At 39.6% G+C, this 16,593-nt stretch overlaps 1 protein-coding gene across 2 annotated transcripts in view; it reads left to right on the top strand.

Moving 5' to 3' along the window:
* si:dkey-122a22.2 (uncharacterized) overlaps positions 1–16,593 on the top strand; it is a 70,485-nt gene that overhangs the window by 20,417 nt on the left and 33,475 nt on the right. The gene's annotated exons all lie outside the window — the stretch shown is intronic.

Below are 16,593 nucleotides of genomic sequence, written 5' to 3'. Positions count from 1 at the left end.
CACACATAAACCAATTCATATAACAGTTTTGAGTCTCCTTTCAACCCATTCAAGTCCCATTCAAACTTTAAATTGTCATACAAGAGATTTTGCTTTGAAATTGGATTTGGATTGTATTTATGAAAAACTGTTTGATAAAGAAAACTGATTCATTACAGTGTGTCAGTAGGCTTTTGTTTTATACTCAGAACCTTTATTAAAAACTTTTAAAGTTTTATGTACTTGAAACAGTACAGTTTTAGACTACAATTAAGTCAGGAGGCTGTAATAAAATATTTTTAGGGCTGTCAAACGATTAAAATTTTTAATCGAGTTAATTACAGCTTAAAAATTAATCGTAATTGATCGCAATTAATCGCAATTCAAACTATCTATGAAATATGCCATATTTTTCTGTAAATTATTGTTGGAATGGAAAGATAATACACAAGATGGATATATATATTCAACATGCGGTACAGAAGGACTGTATTTGTTTATTTTAACAATAAATCAACAAGATGGCATTGACATTATTAACATTCTGTCAAAGCGATCCATGGATAGAAAGACTTGTAGTTCTTAAAAGATAAATGTTAGTACAAGTTATAGAAATTTTATATTAAAACCCCTCTTAATGTTTTCGTTTTAATAAAATTTGTAAATTTTTCAATCAAAAAATAAACTAGTAGCCCGCCATTGTTGATGGCTCATGGGTACTGAAGCCTATAAAATCAGTCGCACCCAAGCGCCAGCAGAGGGCAGCAAAACTCCATAAAAACACAATTAACAAGTGGGCATTTCATTATACTGTTATTTAAATCTGTCTGAGCAGGGCATGTGCGTTAATTGCGTCAAATATTTTAACGTGATTAATTAAAAAAAATTATTACCGCCCGTTAACGCGTTAATTTTGACAGCCCTAATTATTTTTGAAGGAAATGGTCATCCATTTTGTTTTCATTGTTACTTACAACATGCCTAAAACAACTTAAGTTAATTTGTGAAGGTAATTGAAAAAGGTGAAATTGATCAAATTAATCGTGATGTTAATCGGTCAATTAATCTATTATAAAAATAATCGTTAGTTAGCAGCCCTATTTTTAGTGAGAATGTAAGACATGACGATATTCATAAGTTTTAAAAAGGAATAAATTGACATAACTATTCAGTCATCTCAGGGAAATGCCGTATTCCCATGCCCATGAACTGAAATCAAACTAAAACTAGATGTTATCAACTTTAGAAAGTTTTTTTTTTTTTAATACCGTATTTGAACTAGTCTGTTGTATGGTTGCCAGAAAATTGCTTTAATTCTCCTTTATAGAGCAAACTACACACTGTTTTAGGAAGATAAGATTTTGAAAAGATTGAGACAGGAGGGAGAATGATGGGAGGACCTCAAGATCACTCGGTAGTTTTGAAGGACAAAAAGGAGTAGATAAAAAAAAATAGTCAGGGTTGAAGAGAAGAAAAAAAGTTATATCAAGAAAGAGGATGATGGGCAGATGAGCTCTGTTTTCTTGGAACAAGTTCCATACTGTTCCTTTTTTACCTTTAGTGCTGAGAATAGGTGATTATCTTCGCTGGGCGGGCATTATTAGCTTGATTAACTGAAGACAAAAGAAAGTAATTTGCTGGTCGCAATCTTTTGGCTTGAAACAGATGAGTGGTGGGCAAGGGTTTTGATGTGGTTAAGACTGACTGTTATAATGCGTCATGAAACTGCTTTCATCCTGCATGTGAATATTACAGCCTGTCAATTGCCTTGTCTAGGTTGTCATTGTCACAGTAGTTATCTCATTTAGCAATTACGATCATGTGTGGCAGTGGCTTTTATTATTAATAATCCTAAGTGTGGGGGTTGCTTGGGGGTCATTATTGTTTGAAAAGACAGTTAAGAAAGATGATCTCAAGAGATGTAGTGACATTTCATCATATGGAACATGGAAGTTCAAGGTAGTCATTCATTTATCCCCAAAGACATTGCAATGTCAATTAAATACAGTTGATATAAAAGCATGTGTAATATTTGGTTGAAAGCAATGATTATTATTATTTTAAAATTTGTTAAAAAAAGCACACCCTATGAAAATAACCTTTTCAGAGGCACATACACATACTGTAGGCTTGGTTTATACTAAAGGTCTTAATGCACGAATCCGATTTTTTTTGTGTTTTTCCGACTGGAGTGAGGCATTAACTTGATGGTTTGAACGTGACAAGTCGCATAGAACTGGACCATTTCAAATCCGATCTGGGTCACTTTCGTATGTGGTTCAAATCCGATCTGGGCCACATTTTTCCAGAATGTCGCGGCGGTCTGTACTGTCAAGTCTCCCAAATCGGAATTCATGCAGCAATTACGTTATCAAAGAGCGAGAGAGACGCTACGGTAGCGGTGCAGCTGTGCGTTATTAGCGCCTAGCTTGCATTGAACACGGCTTTTGGGCAAGGGCTTGACAACAGTCAGAAAAAAATAAAAATGGAATGAGGATAAGCCTGATAATGATCGGTTTTCTTTCTGCTCTATATGAGCAATATTTCAACATTGCTTACACGGCCGAGAGTCGGGGCAAACTGCCCATATGTGTGTGTGACATGCACGGACAGTGGGTGCATGCTATCGATCCATATGAACTTTGAATGTAAGCCTAAACGGGAATTATTTATGTCTGTTATTTGTGTCCTCTTTTTGAAAAGCAAAATATGATATCCCTGGAATGACGGATGACAGCCAGAATGTGTGGCCATTTGTTTGGATGCTTCTGCGCATGCGGGTCTTCTTGCTCAGCGCGTGTCAGACTGCGGATTAGTGCGCATGCGTAATACTTGAATGGTCTCAATGGACAAAGGCAGTCTGAATGGGCACACCAAAAAAACAGATATAATAAAAAATCAAATTTGTGCATAAAGACCTGTAGTATTAACCTAGCCATAGAAGCTAATTAAGTAATAATTGACATCCGAGACCAGAGGTTGCGCTAGACATTTTCGTTGTCTTTCATTTTGATTGACAGGGTCATAAAAATCCGGTCATAATCTATTTTTACCCGTCACTTAAATTTTTAAAATCATAATGATGACATATTCAATAGTATTTAGTTTTCATTCATTTTTAATTAATATTGTAACGCTTGCTTGGCGGCGAAAAATTAGACACGGAAGTCGTGGTATTTTTCTCCCTCTTTTTACTCTACTTACTGCCAACAACACCAACAAAACAACAACTCTGCCCCCAAAGAAAAAGAGGCAACTATATAGACCCTAATCACCAACGTCAAACAATGATCTTAATTGTGGTTGTCAGCCCAAAATCTTCTAAATATATATTAAATGCATCTTACCAGATATAAAATGACTACTACATAGTCTGTGGTTATGGTTTGGTGCCCAGATTTCTTGTCGAATTACAGCAGTCCATCTCGCTCTCCCCTTCAGGTCTCTCAGAATACGGTAGAACTTCAAGTCTCTCCGTCTGTCTTCTTTGTTATTGCAACCAACCGCCACACATGCCTTCACCATTTTGATTATTAATGTTAACGAGCAGAAAAACACGCCGTAATAGGAGGCATGTACGTAGCGGTAATGTGTAAACAAGACGAGCTGACACACAATATGGCGGCTCCAGTCAGGGGGGCGGAGTTGTGACGTCATGTGATTGGGGTCTATACCTATCTAGTCCACCAATTGGATGACGCGCTGGCACACCGGGTGCACCAATAAGAACCTCGCGTTGATGTGTCAATCACGGTGCCGCCGCCAGACCCCGGTGACGCTACAATATTCTGACAGAATAGCCAACGACGTCATGCATTAAGAGAGACAATAGCTAATTAATATGCTCACTCGCCACCCTGTGGTCTGGGGTGTGAATTGCAACCTGTCAAAATGACGGACGGACTTCAGTTTTTTCCGTCACCGTTTTAAAAAACCGGTCAGCGACGAAAAATATTGGGTTAACGCAACCCCTGGCCGAGACCTTTCTTGGACTGTTTTGTCATATAATTCATAAAATAAATAAACTCTCACTCTTATTTATCTGATCTTGGGTTGAAGTAGTCTGTCTATGTATAAACATTAATCGACTGTTTACAGCATCCTATGACTCAATTCCAAAAGGACCAAATTAAAATACATTAAAATGCAGGGAAAAGTAAAGTTTTTCTCAGGTGCAGCCAATGCCGTCTACCGTGGCAGCTGAATGTAAATGATCCAATGTTTACATATGTTCACAACATGTATCATTGGAGAGACTGCAGCAGTTACATTTAGGGTTTGGGCTTTTGACTCATCATTAGTTGTGCTTGTTTGGTGCTGCTGATCAGTTGATCCCCTTTCAGACTTAATTCCTGCTAAATTCCCGTGTAAGGTGACGTGCGATGTATGCGTTCGTGTCATGGCTTTCAGACATGGTGAGATGTACCTGGAATTACCTGGGTTGGACACTTTCAGACTTGTCCCATGACTCGGCGCTCTCTGTGTGCGGAGGGCGGGATTCATTTTTTTTAGCATCAGGAACAAATTAGACCACACATTTCCAAAGATAGATTATTGACTGTCTCTTCCTCGGCTCTAAGATCCAGTAGCAATTTAATTTGTTATGTTTCTAGCTTAATTTTCTTTTTTTCAGTTTGCCATGTCGACACTTGCGATGCTTGTTTACCGCTTTTCATCTTACTGCGAAGAAAGAGGAAATGGCGATCGGCCCAATATGATATTTGTGTAATCAGCCTTTGCACTGTGACCTGGAAATTAAATGGCTGCTTTCAAACATGCCGCGTCCCGGGTAAGTTAGGGTTAGTACACTATAGTAAAACGCGACCCGTGTCATCTTCATGTCTGTCGACCTGGGAAATTGCTTTCGGACACAAGGGCTACCTGTTTGAATCCTGGGATTTAACCGAAGTTCAGCGAATGTTTGAAAGGGGCTTTAGAGCAGTGATCCCCAACCACCAGGCCGGGGAGCGGTACTGGTCCGTGGTGCATTTGCTACCGGGCCGCAGAGAAATAATAAATAATTTGTTAAAACCGCAATCTGGCCTGTGCCTCTTGACACATAAATATGCCTGTCTATTCTATTGACTAATCCGGGTAGAAATTGATTTACGTCACCATTTAATGGTTGGCCGCCATTACTGGGGTGTTTACACACCTATAGCTGCCCAGCGTCAGTCAGTGTAAACAGTAACGTTAGCTGCTGTTGGACAGCTTTTTTCGGGGAAAAGGCCACCTGCTGAGCCAGAAGAGGAGCCTAAAACCAAGTCCATTCTGTATAATGCTGTATGTGTCTAAAAGCTTGCAAACGAGGCAGCAAGAGTGAATGCACTGAGAACATCTTCCCCTGTGGCGAGCCGTATTGGAGAAGGATGGGAGAAGAACTCATTATGCCTGTGACCAAAGATATGTGCCATCAAGTTTAATGAGCGGCCGCTATTAAAAAGGGTTGATTCAGCGTAAGGTGAGTTACATTTTCCCTGCACACAATGTTCGATATATTTACCGTACTGTAATTTTCTGCCACACATTGCCGATCTGTGAAAAAAAGCCCCATATTACTCTGGTTCTTGGTGTAAAAAAGGTTGGGGGACCACTGCGTTAGAGTACTACTAGAGTACTTGAGTAGGGTGTACTACTTCTTAGGCATACTGTTTGCAAATTAAAATTAAATTAAATTGAGGTTTTACTGTATTTCTGACCGTTCATAGTGTTTTAATCAAGCACTGTTTATTTTGCTTTCATCAATCGCGGCGTGTTAAATATTTTGTTCGAATTTTCAAGTGTGTATGTGGGTCTGTTCCAATAGCTTTGGAGGCCAGTGTACCCCGCCAGTGGATTTGTGTGTGCAGATATATATTATGCATGACATAGCCTGATAAATAAATATCACTGCAACAGGCTTTTACACGTGACTAAAAGTAGAGCGGTACCATTTATGAGCTGTATGTGTCCAATTATATTTTGATTAATATGCATTCATCGACATGAATAGTACATGACGGTCCTGCCAGAATCCAATTACTGTGCAGAAAGGCAATGGATGAAATAAATAAGGCAAAGACTTTATGTACCCAAACATTTCATCATTACTGTCTGATTTGCACGGTGGAGTAAAAATAGAAAACTCGAGTGGGATAAGCAGCAAGAAAGTATTAAAGTAATGCAGATCTTTGCATCACGACAGTACAGCACAATTGGCCCGGTATTAACCAGCTTGAATTCCTGTCTTTTTTGCTCAATGGAGTCTTCATGTGGGTTGAAATGTCTTTTCAGATATAGTTTTGTGAGCTGTTTGTCATTATCCACAGACAATCCACGTAATGCAATAGGGAGTGGGCCTGCACCTGAGAAGGAATCTGGTTAGACTAAATCAGCTCTGGAGAACGGGGGGGATTTACACATCAAAGCTCTGCTCATTAACTGAGGCTCACTCACAAAATTAGTTCTGTTGCGTTCTATAAAATAAATCGCCACCATCTCCCAGGAATGGTATTTCTGTGCATGAAAGTGCATTCATGTGGGTTCACTAAATTGGATTTATAAGGGGTCAGCGTTCCTTTTTTAAGAATTTTCTCAGCATGGGTCTCATTTCCTACCGGACATGGATAATACTTTTTGATGAGAAATAAGGTAGTGGATCGAGCATCAGAGATTAGAGCAAACCCCAGGGTGTGTCTTGACAAATTGCATTGACGACCAAGTGATTTAAGTTAGGCAGTGCTGTGCTGCAGTGCCATTGCACCGTAGAAACTAGGGGTCAGGAAGGAATATCTGGCTCTTTTGGTGAGCGCATCTGACTCTCTGCCGACTCCACTCGATATCTCAAATGTGCAACTGGCTGGCTCACCTGAAATCAAGAGCCGCGATGATTGATCTCGGACACTTCAAGCGTACCTTGCAATAATGTGCTTCAATTCGGCGCTCATTGGTGGTCCGCCCGTTGTGGATTGCACAGACTGTGGCGAGAGAGCTTGTCCGCATCTGCTGGGTGAGCAGACGGCAGAATTCAGTGGTGAGTGTGTCATCCTAACATTGAAAAAAGACAAATGGGCTGATCTTATCATTGATATTAAGTGCTGTAACATTATATTATGCCAATCTAAGGAAATCTTACTTATTTATCCGCCTCCATGACTGAGAGAGTGCTGCAGCAACCATGATATTTTTGTCACAAAAAAAGCGCTGTCCAGATTGATGATCGTCCTGCTGGTGTTCTCAGATTTTGCGCCTTCATCATATATTGTCCCTAAGTGTTTGTGGCGGTGAATAAGCACTTTTTACATTCTCTTGGACTCTCATTATCCCAAAAGGTACCAAATAAACAAGTTAAATCATAAACATACATATGCAACATGAATAAATATACATAAATGCTTAAGACGAATAAGCGACACGGAAAACGAATGACGTTTGATTGCTGGCTATTTGTTCCTTTATTTTGCACACTGAGATAAAAGAGGACTCGTGGACTTCATTTGTAAAGCATGTTCACTGCATGCAGGTAGCGTTCAAGAACAAACTGTTCAGTAACTTCAACTAACACCACAAGGTACATGTTATATTTTTCTACATTGATAGTATTTGTATTTACCGATTTATTTGCTGCAATCAGTAACTCAAGTTCTCAGATGAAAACCAACAAATCTGTTACAGTACGCAAATGCGGAAGCAAAGTTGGCCCCCAAAGCAGACAATAATAGAGGGATTGCGTCTAAGGGTTTATTGAGCGCACACAAAAAGAAAAAAAAAAAACGTGATCGTGAAAAGGGAAGCAAAAAAAAGGGTCTGTGACAGTAGGTGGTGATAAAAAAAAAAACAAAAAAAAAACAAAACAAAGGAAAACTGCTGAGAGAGGCAGACAAACAAAAAAAAAAAAACAAGGAAGGGATGCAACTAGCAACGAAGGGATCGAAAATACAAACTGTCAAATGGCAGCAAGTCACTATCTCGGCAACCCACCTAGGATCGGTTTAAAGACACCGCTGATGAGCTGGATTTGGATGCAGGTACAACGGAGGGAACTCATCCCACAGCTCTGTAACAAAACAATTTGACCAGCAGCAGAATGTGACAAAATCATGGCAGTCGTCATACTAGCTTCGCTAGTATAGAGCACAGCTATTCCCAGTACAAACCAACCACGTCATCACCCTCAGCATCCAATGCGCGTGTAAAACATGGCGCACTCCATAGGTCAAAGCGTGTACTAAATATTACAATTTTTAAATCAATGGCAATATTTTATGTGTTTTTAATAACATATTTTAGGAAACGAGAACAATTGTAGCTTATTATCGCCGACAGGTCTTTAAGTCCATGGTACCCTTTAGTAAAGACGAGCATTTTCCCATGTTATTCTTGTTTACAAATAATTCACATTCTGGAGGCGGCACGGTGGGATTGTGGTTACCATGTCCACCTCACAGTCTGAGATCGTGGGTTCAAACCGGCCTTCCTGTGTGGAGTTTGCATGTTCTTCCCTTGCCTGCATGCGTTGTCTCCGGGTTCCTGCAACATCCCCCCAAAAATGTGCATAGTATGCTGTTTGAACACTCAAAATTGTCTGTAGGTGTGAGTGTGTGTGTTTACATGTGCCCTGCAGCTGGTAGGCAACCTGTTCAGGGTGTATCCCTCCTTCAGCCCGGAGTTAGCTGTGATCATCTCTAGCACCCCGGCGACCCTCGTGAGGATAAGCAGTTCAGAGGATAGTACTTGGTAGCACAACCTTTAGACAAAATAACTGCGAGCAACCGCTTCCGGTATCCATTAATGAGATTCTTGCAATGCTCCGCTGGAATTTTAGACCAATTCAGGTCTGGACTCATTGCTGGCCACTTTAGAAGTCTCCAGTGCTTTCTCTCAAACCATTTTCTAATGCTTTTTGAAGAGTGATTTGGGTCATTGTCCTGCTGGAAGATCCATGACCTCTGAGGGAGACCCAGCTTTCTCACACTGGGCCCTATATTATGCTGCAAAAGTTGTTGATAGTCTTCAGACTTCATAATGCCATGCACACGGTCAAACAGTCCAGTGCCAGAGGTAGCAAAGCAACCCCAAAACATCAGGGAACCTTCACCATGTTTGACTCTGGGGACCGTGTTCTTTTTTTGAAGGCCTCGTTTTTTTGTCCTCTGTAAACTCTTATGTTGATGCCTTTTCCTAAAAACCTCTACTTTTGTCTCATCTGACCAGAGGCAAGGCAAGGCAAGGCAAATTTATTTATAGTGATGCACGATAATGCATTTTTCAGCCGATACCGATAACCGATAATTTCCTCCTCGTTCCAACCGATAACCGATAATGTCAAGCCGATAATTTTATTAAAGATTTATGTAAAATTTTAAAGTATACACAAGAGAAAATATTGCTGTGCAAAAATAATATTGCTCTTTTTTTTTCAACATCAAATGTGAACAAGTAGTAGTAGTAGTAAATTCCAACATCTAAATAAAGACAGATTGTCTGACATTGTGTAATGGTAAACTTTTGGCAACAATTACTTACAGAGTAAATACATAAGTTGCACAAAAATGGCTTTAAAAGTATGCCATTCCTAAAGTATAACATTACTACACAGCAAAAACACAGCTCCTTAAGACTAAAGTCCCTTGTTTTCAGTGTAAATCTATTGGAAATAAGTTAAATTAACTGCCAGCACTTCAAGTATTTTTCACTCAGATTTCTTGAAGAAAAATGGCCAACTGAAAATAAGATTAACAGCCTTATTTTAAGCAATAAATTATTATACATAATCCTAAAAAAAAAAAAAAAAAACTTGTCAGAAATGTTCTTTATTCAAGAATATGTATGGTTCAAAACATTATTTGAAAGCAATTTTTTCTTGATCTAGGTGAAAATGACCTTATTTTTTTTTTTAGATGTTTGGGCTTAATAAGAACAAATTGCAATATTTAGTTCAAGTAAGTGGAATAATCTGGCGCATTAAACTAGTCTTCAACACTCAAACAAGATGGGGAAAATTATTTGACTAGATTTAAGAAGAATGATCTGATTAAGACGTCATAAATTTAAAGCGTACTGAATGCATTACTGACTGGATGACTTCTTTGTGTCGTTTGGTGCATGAACAATTATCAACTAACCACTGTGCCGTCATGATAAACATGGTTTGTTGACATCACCTGTGTAAATGTCCGTGGTAAAACTGATGTGATCGGCATGTCTTTCACGAAGAATCGTGGTCGTATAAACTGCATTATTTTTTCATCCAGGGATTTGGCTATCGGGTCATTTCGGGAATTTCCTCCCGCCTGTGCCCTTCAGTCCGCCCGGCTGCCAAATTAGCACCCGCGCCAGGCCTCTGTCTTGAACCGGAGTGGCGGCGGCAGCTAAGTTCGTACCGGATATCCGCCCGCCCCGGCCGGCTCGCTGCGGCGCATTCGGTGCATGGCTCTGCTCTCATCCTCTACCCGCCTAGGGCGAGGCGGCGGCGGCGGCCTGCCGGACTGGCGGGCTCCGTCGGAAGACAGCTACTTGTCAACTATCGATCTCGTGAGGTGTTTAGCCATAGATGGGAGTTTACCACTCGCTTTGGGCTGCATTCCCAAACACCCCGACTCCGGGAGGACCGCAGCGTCTCTGTGTAGTCACAAGCCCCGTAGCTTCCTTTATAGTTTATTTGTTAACAATAGCTTTAGCATTCGTGCTAGCAGCAGCCTCATATTCGTTCCAAAAATCATTGTGATGCAGTTTTAAATGGCTGCTGGGTTAGTGCTAGTGGTGTTCAAAGAGGACGCTTTCTTTAGGCCTTGAGGAACTGTTTTGTAGATGGCGAGAGCATCGTTTATTTCATTTCACACACGGGAAAAGCAACGCACGCTAGTGAGAGCGCCTCAACAGTGTCAACACTGATGTGTAACACCGCCTCCTCTATGACGCCGTACTCCTAAACCCCTCCTCCCACAGGGGCTTCAGAGAGGGGAGGGGTTGAGCAGGCGGCAGTGAAGAAGTGGAGAAAACTGCTTGGTTGCGCACATTTGGAGGCTAAATCAAGTATATAATTATCGGATTGCATTATCGGTTGATTTTTTTATTATCTGTATTATCTGTGTGACGTCATAATTGCCATTATCGGCCGATAATTATCGGTAGCCGATATTATCGTGTATCTTTATTTATTTATATAGCACAATTCAACACAAGGCAATTCAAAGTGCTTTACATCACATGAAGACCATAGAAATCACATTTAAATCAACACAACGTAAAAACTAAGACAAAAGATCGCATTTAATCACAGAATAAAAATAAATAAATAAAAATAAAACAAAAATAAAAATAAAGCAAAAACTACTACTACTAATAATCATTGAAATCAGCAATGGAGATAAGCACAAGAGGAATAGAAGGCAGGTAGAGTGAAATATATAGACAGTTATGGATATGCAGTGCTAAACAAAAGCGTTTTTAGCCCTGATTTAAAGGAGCTAACAGTTTGAGCATACTTCAGACGTTCGGGTAACTTGTTCCAGAGGTGAGGAGCATAATAACTAAATGCTGCCTCACCCTGCTTGGTTCTTGTTCTTGGAACATGCAGAAGACCCGTTCCAGACGACCTTAGGGGTCTAGATGTCTCATAGGAATCTAACAAGTCAAGCATGTATTTTGGTCCAAGGCCATTAAGTGTTTTGTAGACGAGCAGTAGTATTTTATAGTCTATCCTTTGACTCACTGGAAGCCAGTGTAGCGATTTCAAGACCGGTGTAATGTGGTCCAGCTTTCTTGTATTTGTGAGGACTCTGGCTGCAGCATTCTGTACTAGCTGCAGCTTCCTGACTGATTTTTTATCAAGACCTGTAAATATACCGTTGCAGTAGTCCAATCTGCTGAAAATGAATGCATGCATAAGTTTTTCCATGTCTTGTTGAGTCAGAAGCCCCTTAATTCTGGTTATATTTTTTAGGTGGTAATAAACGGATTTAGTGACGGACTTTAGATGGCTATCAAATTTTAGGTCTGAGTCAATAATTACGCCAAGGTTTCTGACTTGATTTGTAGCTGTAAGTGACATTGTGCTAAGTTGGCTGCTTATCTTTGACCTTTCCTTTTTTGGCCCAAAAATGATCACCTCTCTCTTCTCCACATTTAACTGGAGAAAATTCTGGCACATCCATTCATTGATTTGATGAATGCATTTACTCAGGGAGACTAAGGGACTATAATCATGTGGGGACACAGAAATGTACAGTTGTGTGTCATCTGCATAGGCGTGATAGGAGATGTCATACTGTTCCATTATCTGAGCTAACGGAAGCATATAGATGTTAAATAAGAGTGGTCCAAGAATTGACCCTTGAGGGACTCCACACGTGAATTTGGTTCTTTCTGACTGATAGTTTCCAATTGACACAAAGAAATCCCTATCATGTAAATAGGATGTGAACCACTGAAGAATAGTGTCAGTAAGCCCTACCCACTGTTCCAATCTGCTGAGTAGTATGTTGTGATCAACCGTGTCAAATGCGGCGCTGAAATCCAATAGTAGCAGAACAGATGATTTGCCTGCATCGGTATTCCGACGAATATCATTTAGGACTTTGATAAGCACGGTCTCGGTGCTGTGTTGTGGCCGAAATCCAGACTGAAATGAGTTAAAAAGATTGTTTTGCATCATAAAAGTCTGGATCTGTTCAAACACAACCCGTTCGATAATTTTCCCCAGGAATGTCAGATTTGATATTGGCCTGTAATTACTAATGGTTGAGGCATCCAGATTAGGTTTTTTTAGGAGAGGTTTTATTACTGCAGTTTTTAAAGTCTGAGGAAACTCTCCTGTTTGGAGGGAAGTATTTATAATCTGAAGTATGTCTGGGGCTATGCAATGAAAAACAGTTTTGAAAAAGTTTGAAGGAAGGATGTCAAGGCAGCATGTTGTGGGCTTTAATTTCGACACAATTTCTGTTAAAGTGGCATAGTCCAAGAGGCTAAACTGTCTAAGATTGACGTGGGGGACATTTTGGGAGGCATTTAGTGTAACATTTGTTAATCCGGTGTTGCACACAGTCTGTCTAATCTTTAGTACTTTGTGTGTAAAGAATGCTGCGAAATTATTACAGGACACCTCAGATGCCAATTCCTGAGGTATTGATGCTTGTGGGTTTGTCAGTTTGTCAACAATAGAAAATAGTGTGCGAGTATTGTTGGTGTTTCTACTAATGATCTCTGAAAAATAGAACATTCTTCCAAAACGTTTTTGGCTTTCTCAGGTAGGTTTTGGCAAACTCCAGCCTGGCTTTCTTATGTCTCTCGGTCAGAAGTGGGGTCTTCCTGGGTATCCTACCATAGAGTCCCTTTTCATTCAGACGCTGACTGATAGTATGGCTTGACACTGTTGTAGGACTAGGGAACAGCTTGAACTTGTTTGGATGTTAGTCGAGGTTCTTTACCCACCATCTGCACAATCTTTCGTTGAAATCTTTCGTCAATTTTTCTTTTCCGTCCTTATCTAGGGAGGTTAGCCACAGTGCCTTGGGCTTTACACTTATTGATGACACTGCGCACGGTAGACACAGGCACATTGAGGTCTTTGGATATGGACTTGTAGCCTTGCGATTGCCAATGCTTCCTTACAATTTTGCTTCTCAAGTCCTCAGACAGTACTTTGGTCTTCTTTCTTTTATCCATTCTCAATGTGGTACACACAAGGACACGGGACAGAGGTGGAGACAACTTTAATCCATTTTAACTGGCTGCAAGTGTGATTTAGTTATTTCCACCACCTGTTATGTGCCACAGGTAAGTAACAGGTGCTGTTGATTATGCAAAATAGAGAAGCATCAGATGATTTTTCAAAGGGTGTCAATACTTTTGTCGGGCCCATTTTTGGAGTTTTGTGTGAAATGATAATTATTTTTTTCCCATTCTCCTTGTGTTTTTTTCATTGCAAGCTAATTAAATGAAGATATTACTACCAAAGCATTTGTAATTGCAATCATTTTCTGGGAGAAATTGAGAATTATCTGACAGAATTGCAGGGGTGCCAATACTTTTGGCGAGCACTGTATATATCGCATTGTAATTAATTTCCTATATCGTTCAAGCCTAATCAATATATTATTTACTTTTTAAGGGCTTAAAAAGTAACAAAATAATCCAGAAATACATGGCACTGCCAAACAAAAATGTATACGTTTTATACTCCGCAACACTCACGGATAAAGCGGAAGTACTATAAAAAGTACAGTACTGTAACATGTTTGGAACTTCTGTTAAAAAAAACAAAACAAAACAAAACAAAACAAACAAACAAAACTTCAGTATCGGATAGGATAGGGACTCTATCGACAAAATTCTCAAAATCAGGTGACTCTGGTGCAAAAATATGTGATCTGAACATACTTACTAGTTAAGGTGTAGGCCTATATCTATTTGGCGAATGAGATAGCTACATTAACTCCCCAAAAATGTGATTTATGGCCAGGTGCAAGCTGTATGTTTTTTTTTTTTTTTTTTTGCCATCATGAGGCATTTTTTTAGGTACCGTATTTTTCGGACTATAAGTCGCAGTTTTTTTCTTAGTTTGGCTGAGGGTGCGACTTATACGCTGGAGCGACTTATGTGTGAAATTATTAACAAATTATTATATAGTTTCACATGTTATTTTGGTGTTTTGGAGTGACACTGATGGTTTGGTAAACTTGTTAGCATGTTCTTTATGCTATAGTTATCTGAATAACTCTTAATAGCTATTTTACGTTAACATTCCGGCCAAGTTCGCATTTCGTTGTTCATGCATCATGTAACATTATCATACTGTACACCTTTTCAGCAAGTTGTTCTCTATTGTATTTTTATTTTAAATTGCCTTTCAAGATGACATATCTGTTCTGTGTGTTGGACTTTATTAAGTGAATTTCACCCCCAAAATGCGACTTATACTCCGGTGCGACTTATGTTTTTTTCCTCTTCCTTGGGCATTTTATGGGTGGCGTGACTTATACTCTGGTACGACTTATAGTCCGAAAAATACGGTAAATTGATTGATAATCCAGAGCGACGTATGGTCCGGAAAATACAGTACATCATCACAAAATTGTTTTGGCCGTTGAAGGAAAACCACACTTTTTGTCACATTTTGGCTGAATGGTTTCAGACTTTGAATTTTCTGTACATCAATAGTCAGAAGAAAAAAAAATAAGTCTGCGCCTAAGTTACAATACACCGCCGGTCAAAGATTTTGAAACACATTCTCATCCTGCTGAATAATGAAGTACCTCAAAACACTTTGACCGCGGGTGTATATGGAATTTTTTTTCACAGAGGCAACAAGGAACTGTTTTAGTTGGTGAAAACACACCATGCCTTTTGCTTTAAAGGGTAGCCTAAAATGATTTGTTTCAGAGAGAAGATAAAATGAGCTCTTCCTCAAAAGTCTGGTGCTCCATAATCATTTTTTTATTTGCTGTAAATCACCTAAAGCGTTGGGCTTAATCTCTTAGTTATATAAATCTCTAGGCTAGCGAATTGTTCAGTGTGTACAATTGCAGTAAAAGTAATTATGCTGTCCAGCCTCTCAAGACTGGCCATTATTTGCAAAGACTCCAGCTGGAATTAGACAGAAGTGTATTGTAAATTGCAGTTAAGAAGTTGCATTGATAATTCTCTAATTTTGTCTGGGGAAGAATTAATTTAGCATTCAGGCGTGTCTTTTCTCTGCCAAGTGCGTGCAAACCATAAAACTAATTTACCCCATGGGTGATATATTTGCTCAGTGAGCAGAGACAATGAGGAATGCTCCTGTCTGATGAGATGGTCCTTACAAATTAATGAATGCTGATTGATTGGAAAATTCTTCATATTTAATGTAACAGATTCGTCTTAAATGAAACTCACAAGAGCACCACTTGTGCTTCTGTTCCTTGTCTGTGGAACTCTGTTTCGTTTTTAACTTTCTTTGTTATCCTCTTGATCCATTTCAGTTTTATGATGGGACTGTTTGTGAATGTGTGCGCCTGTGCTCTCTACCTCTCTGTAGTGACGATTGATGTCAAACATATTAAAACATTAACTCACTCACTCTACAAACAGAACATAAACGGAGCCATTTCTTTTTGCTCATAAACATAACATAACAATTTTATCTGAGGTTCCTCTAAACTGCAGGTTTCAATCTGCCGATAATAGCTGGGGTCTCTTGTTCCGCCTATGTGGTTATAGTGAGTGGATTTAAATAAAAAGTTGGATATTAAACAGTGATTAGGTATTATATAACGGAACTAGCAATACATGGAGTCGCCACTGGCCATTAACTCATTTGCTCCCAGAAACTTATAAATATGTTCTATTTTTAAATGATTCATTGTCCCAAAAGCGTAAACAAAAAACAAGGCTCCAAACCCATTTTAAAGCAATAAAACTGGCCACTGGAGGGCAGTAGCTCATTTTGTAAAGACCTACAACCCGATTCAACAGCAATGAAAGGCCGTGCAGCACGGTCAGAGCGCTGGCGGCAGTATGCCAGGCTGCGGACGACCGAACAAAATAACCGAGAGGACGCCTGGAATGCCAGGCGCTGGACAACGGAGCAAAACGACTGAGACCACCGTGCAGCGGGCTTGCCAAGCAGACCCCGCAGAGATGAAAAAATAATCCATC

Source organism: Corythoichthys intestinalis, chromosome 4 (genome assembly GCF_030265065.1).
Source record: "Corythoichthys intestinalis isolate RoL2023-P3 chromosome 4, ASM3026506v1, whole genome shotgun sequence".
In the NCBI taxonomy this organism is placed as follows: Eukaryota; Metazoa; Chordata; class Actinopteri; order Syngnathiformes; family Syngnathidae; genus Corythoichthys; species Corythoichthys intestinalis.
This window is presented reverse-complemented; position numbering and strand designations above follow the sequence as displayed.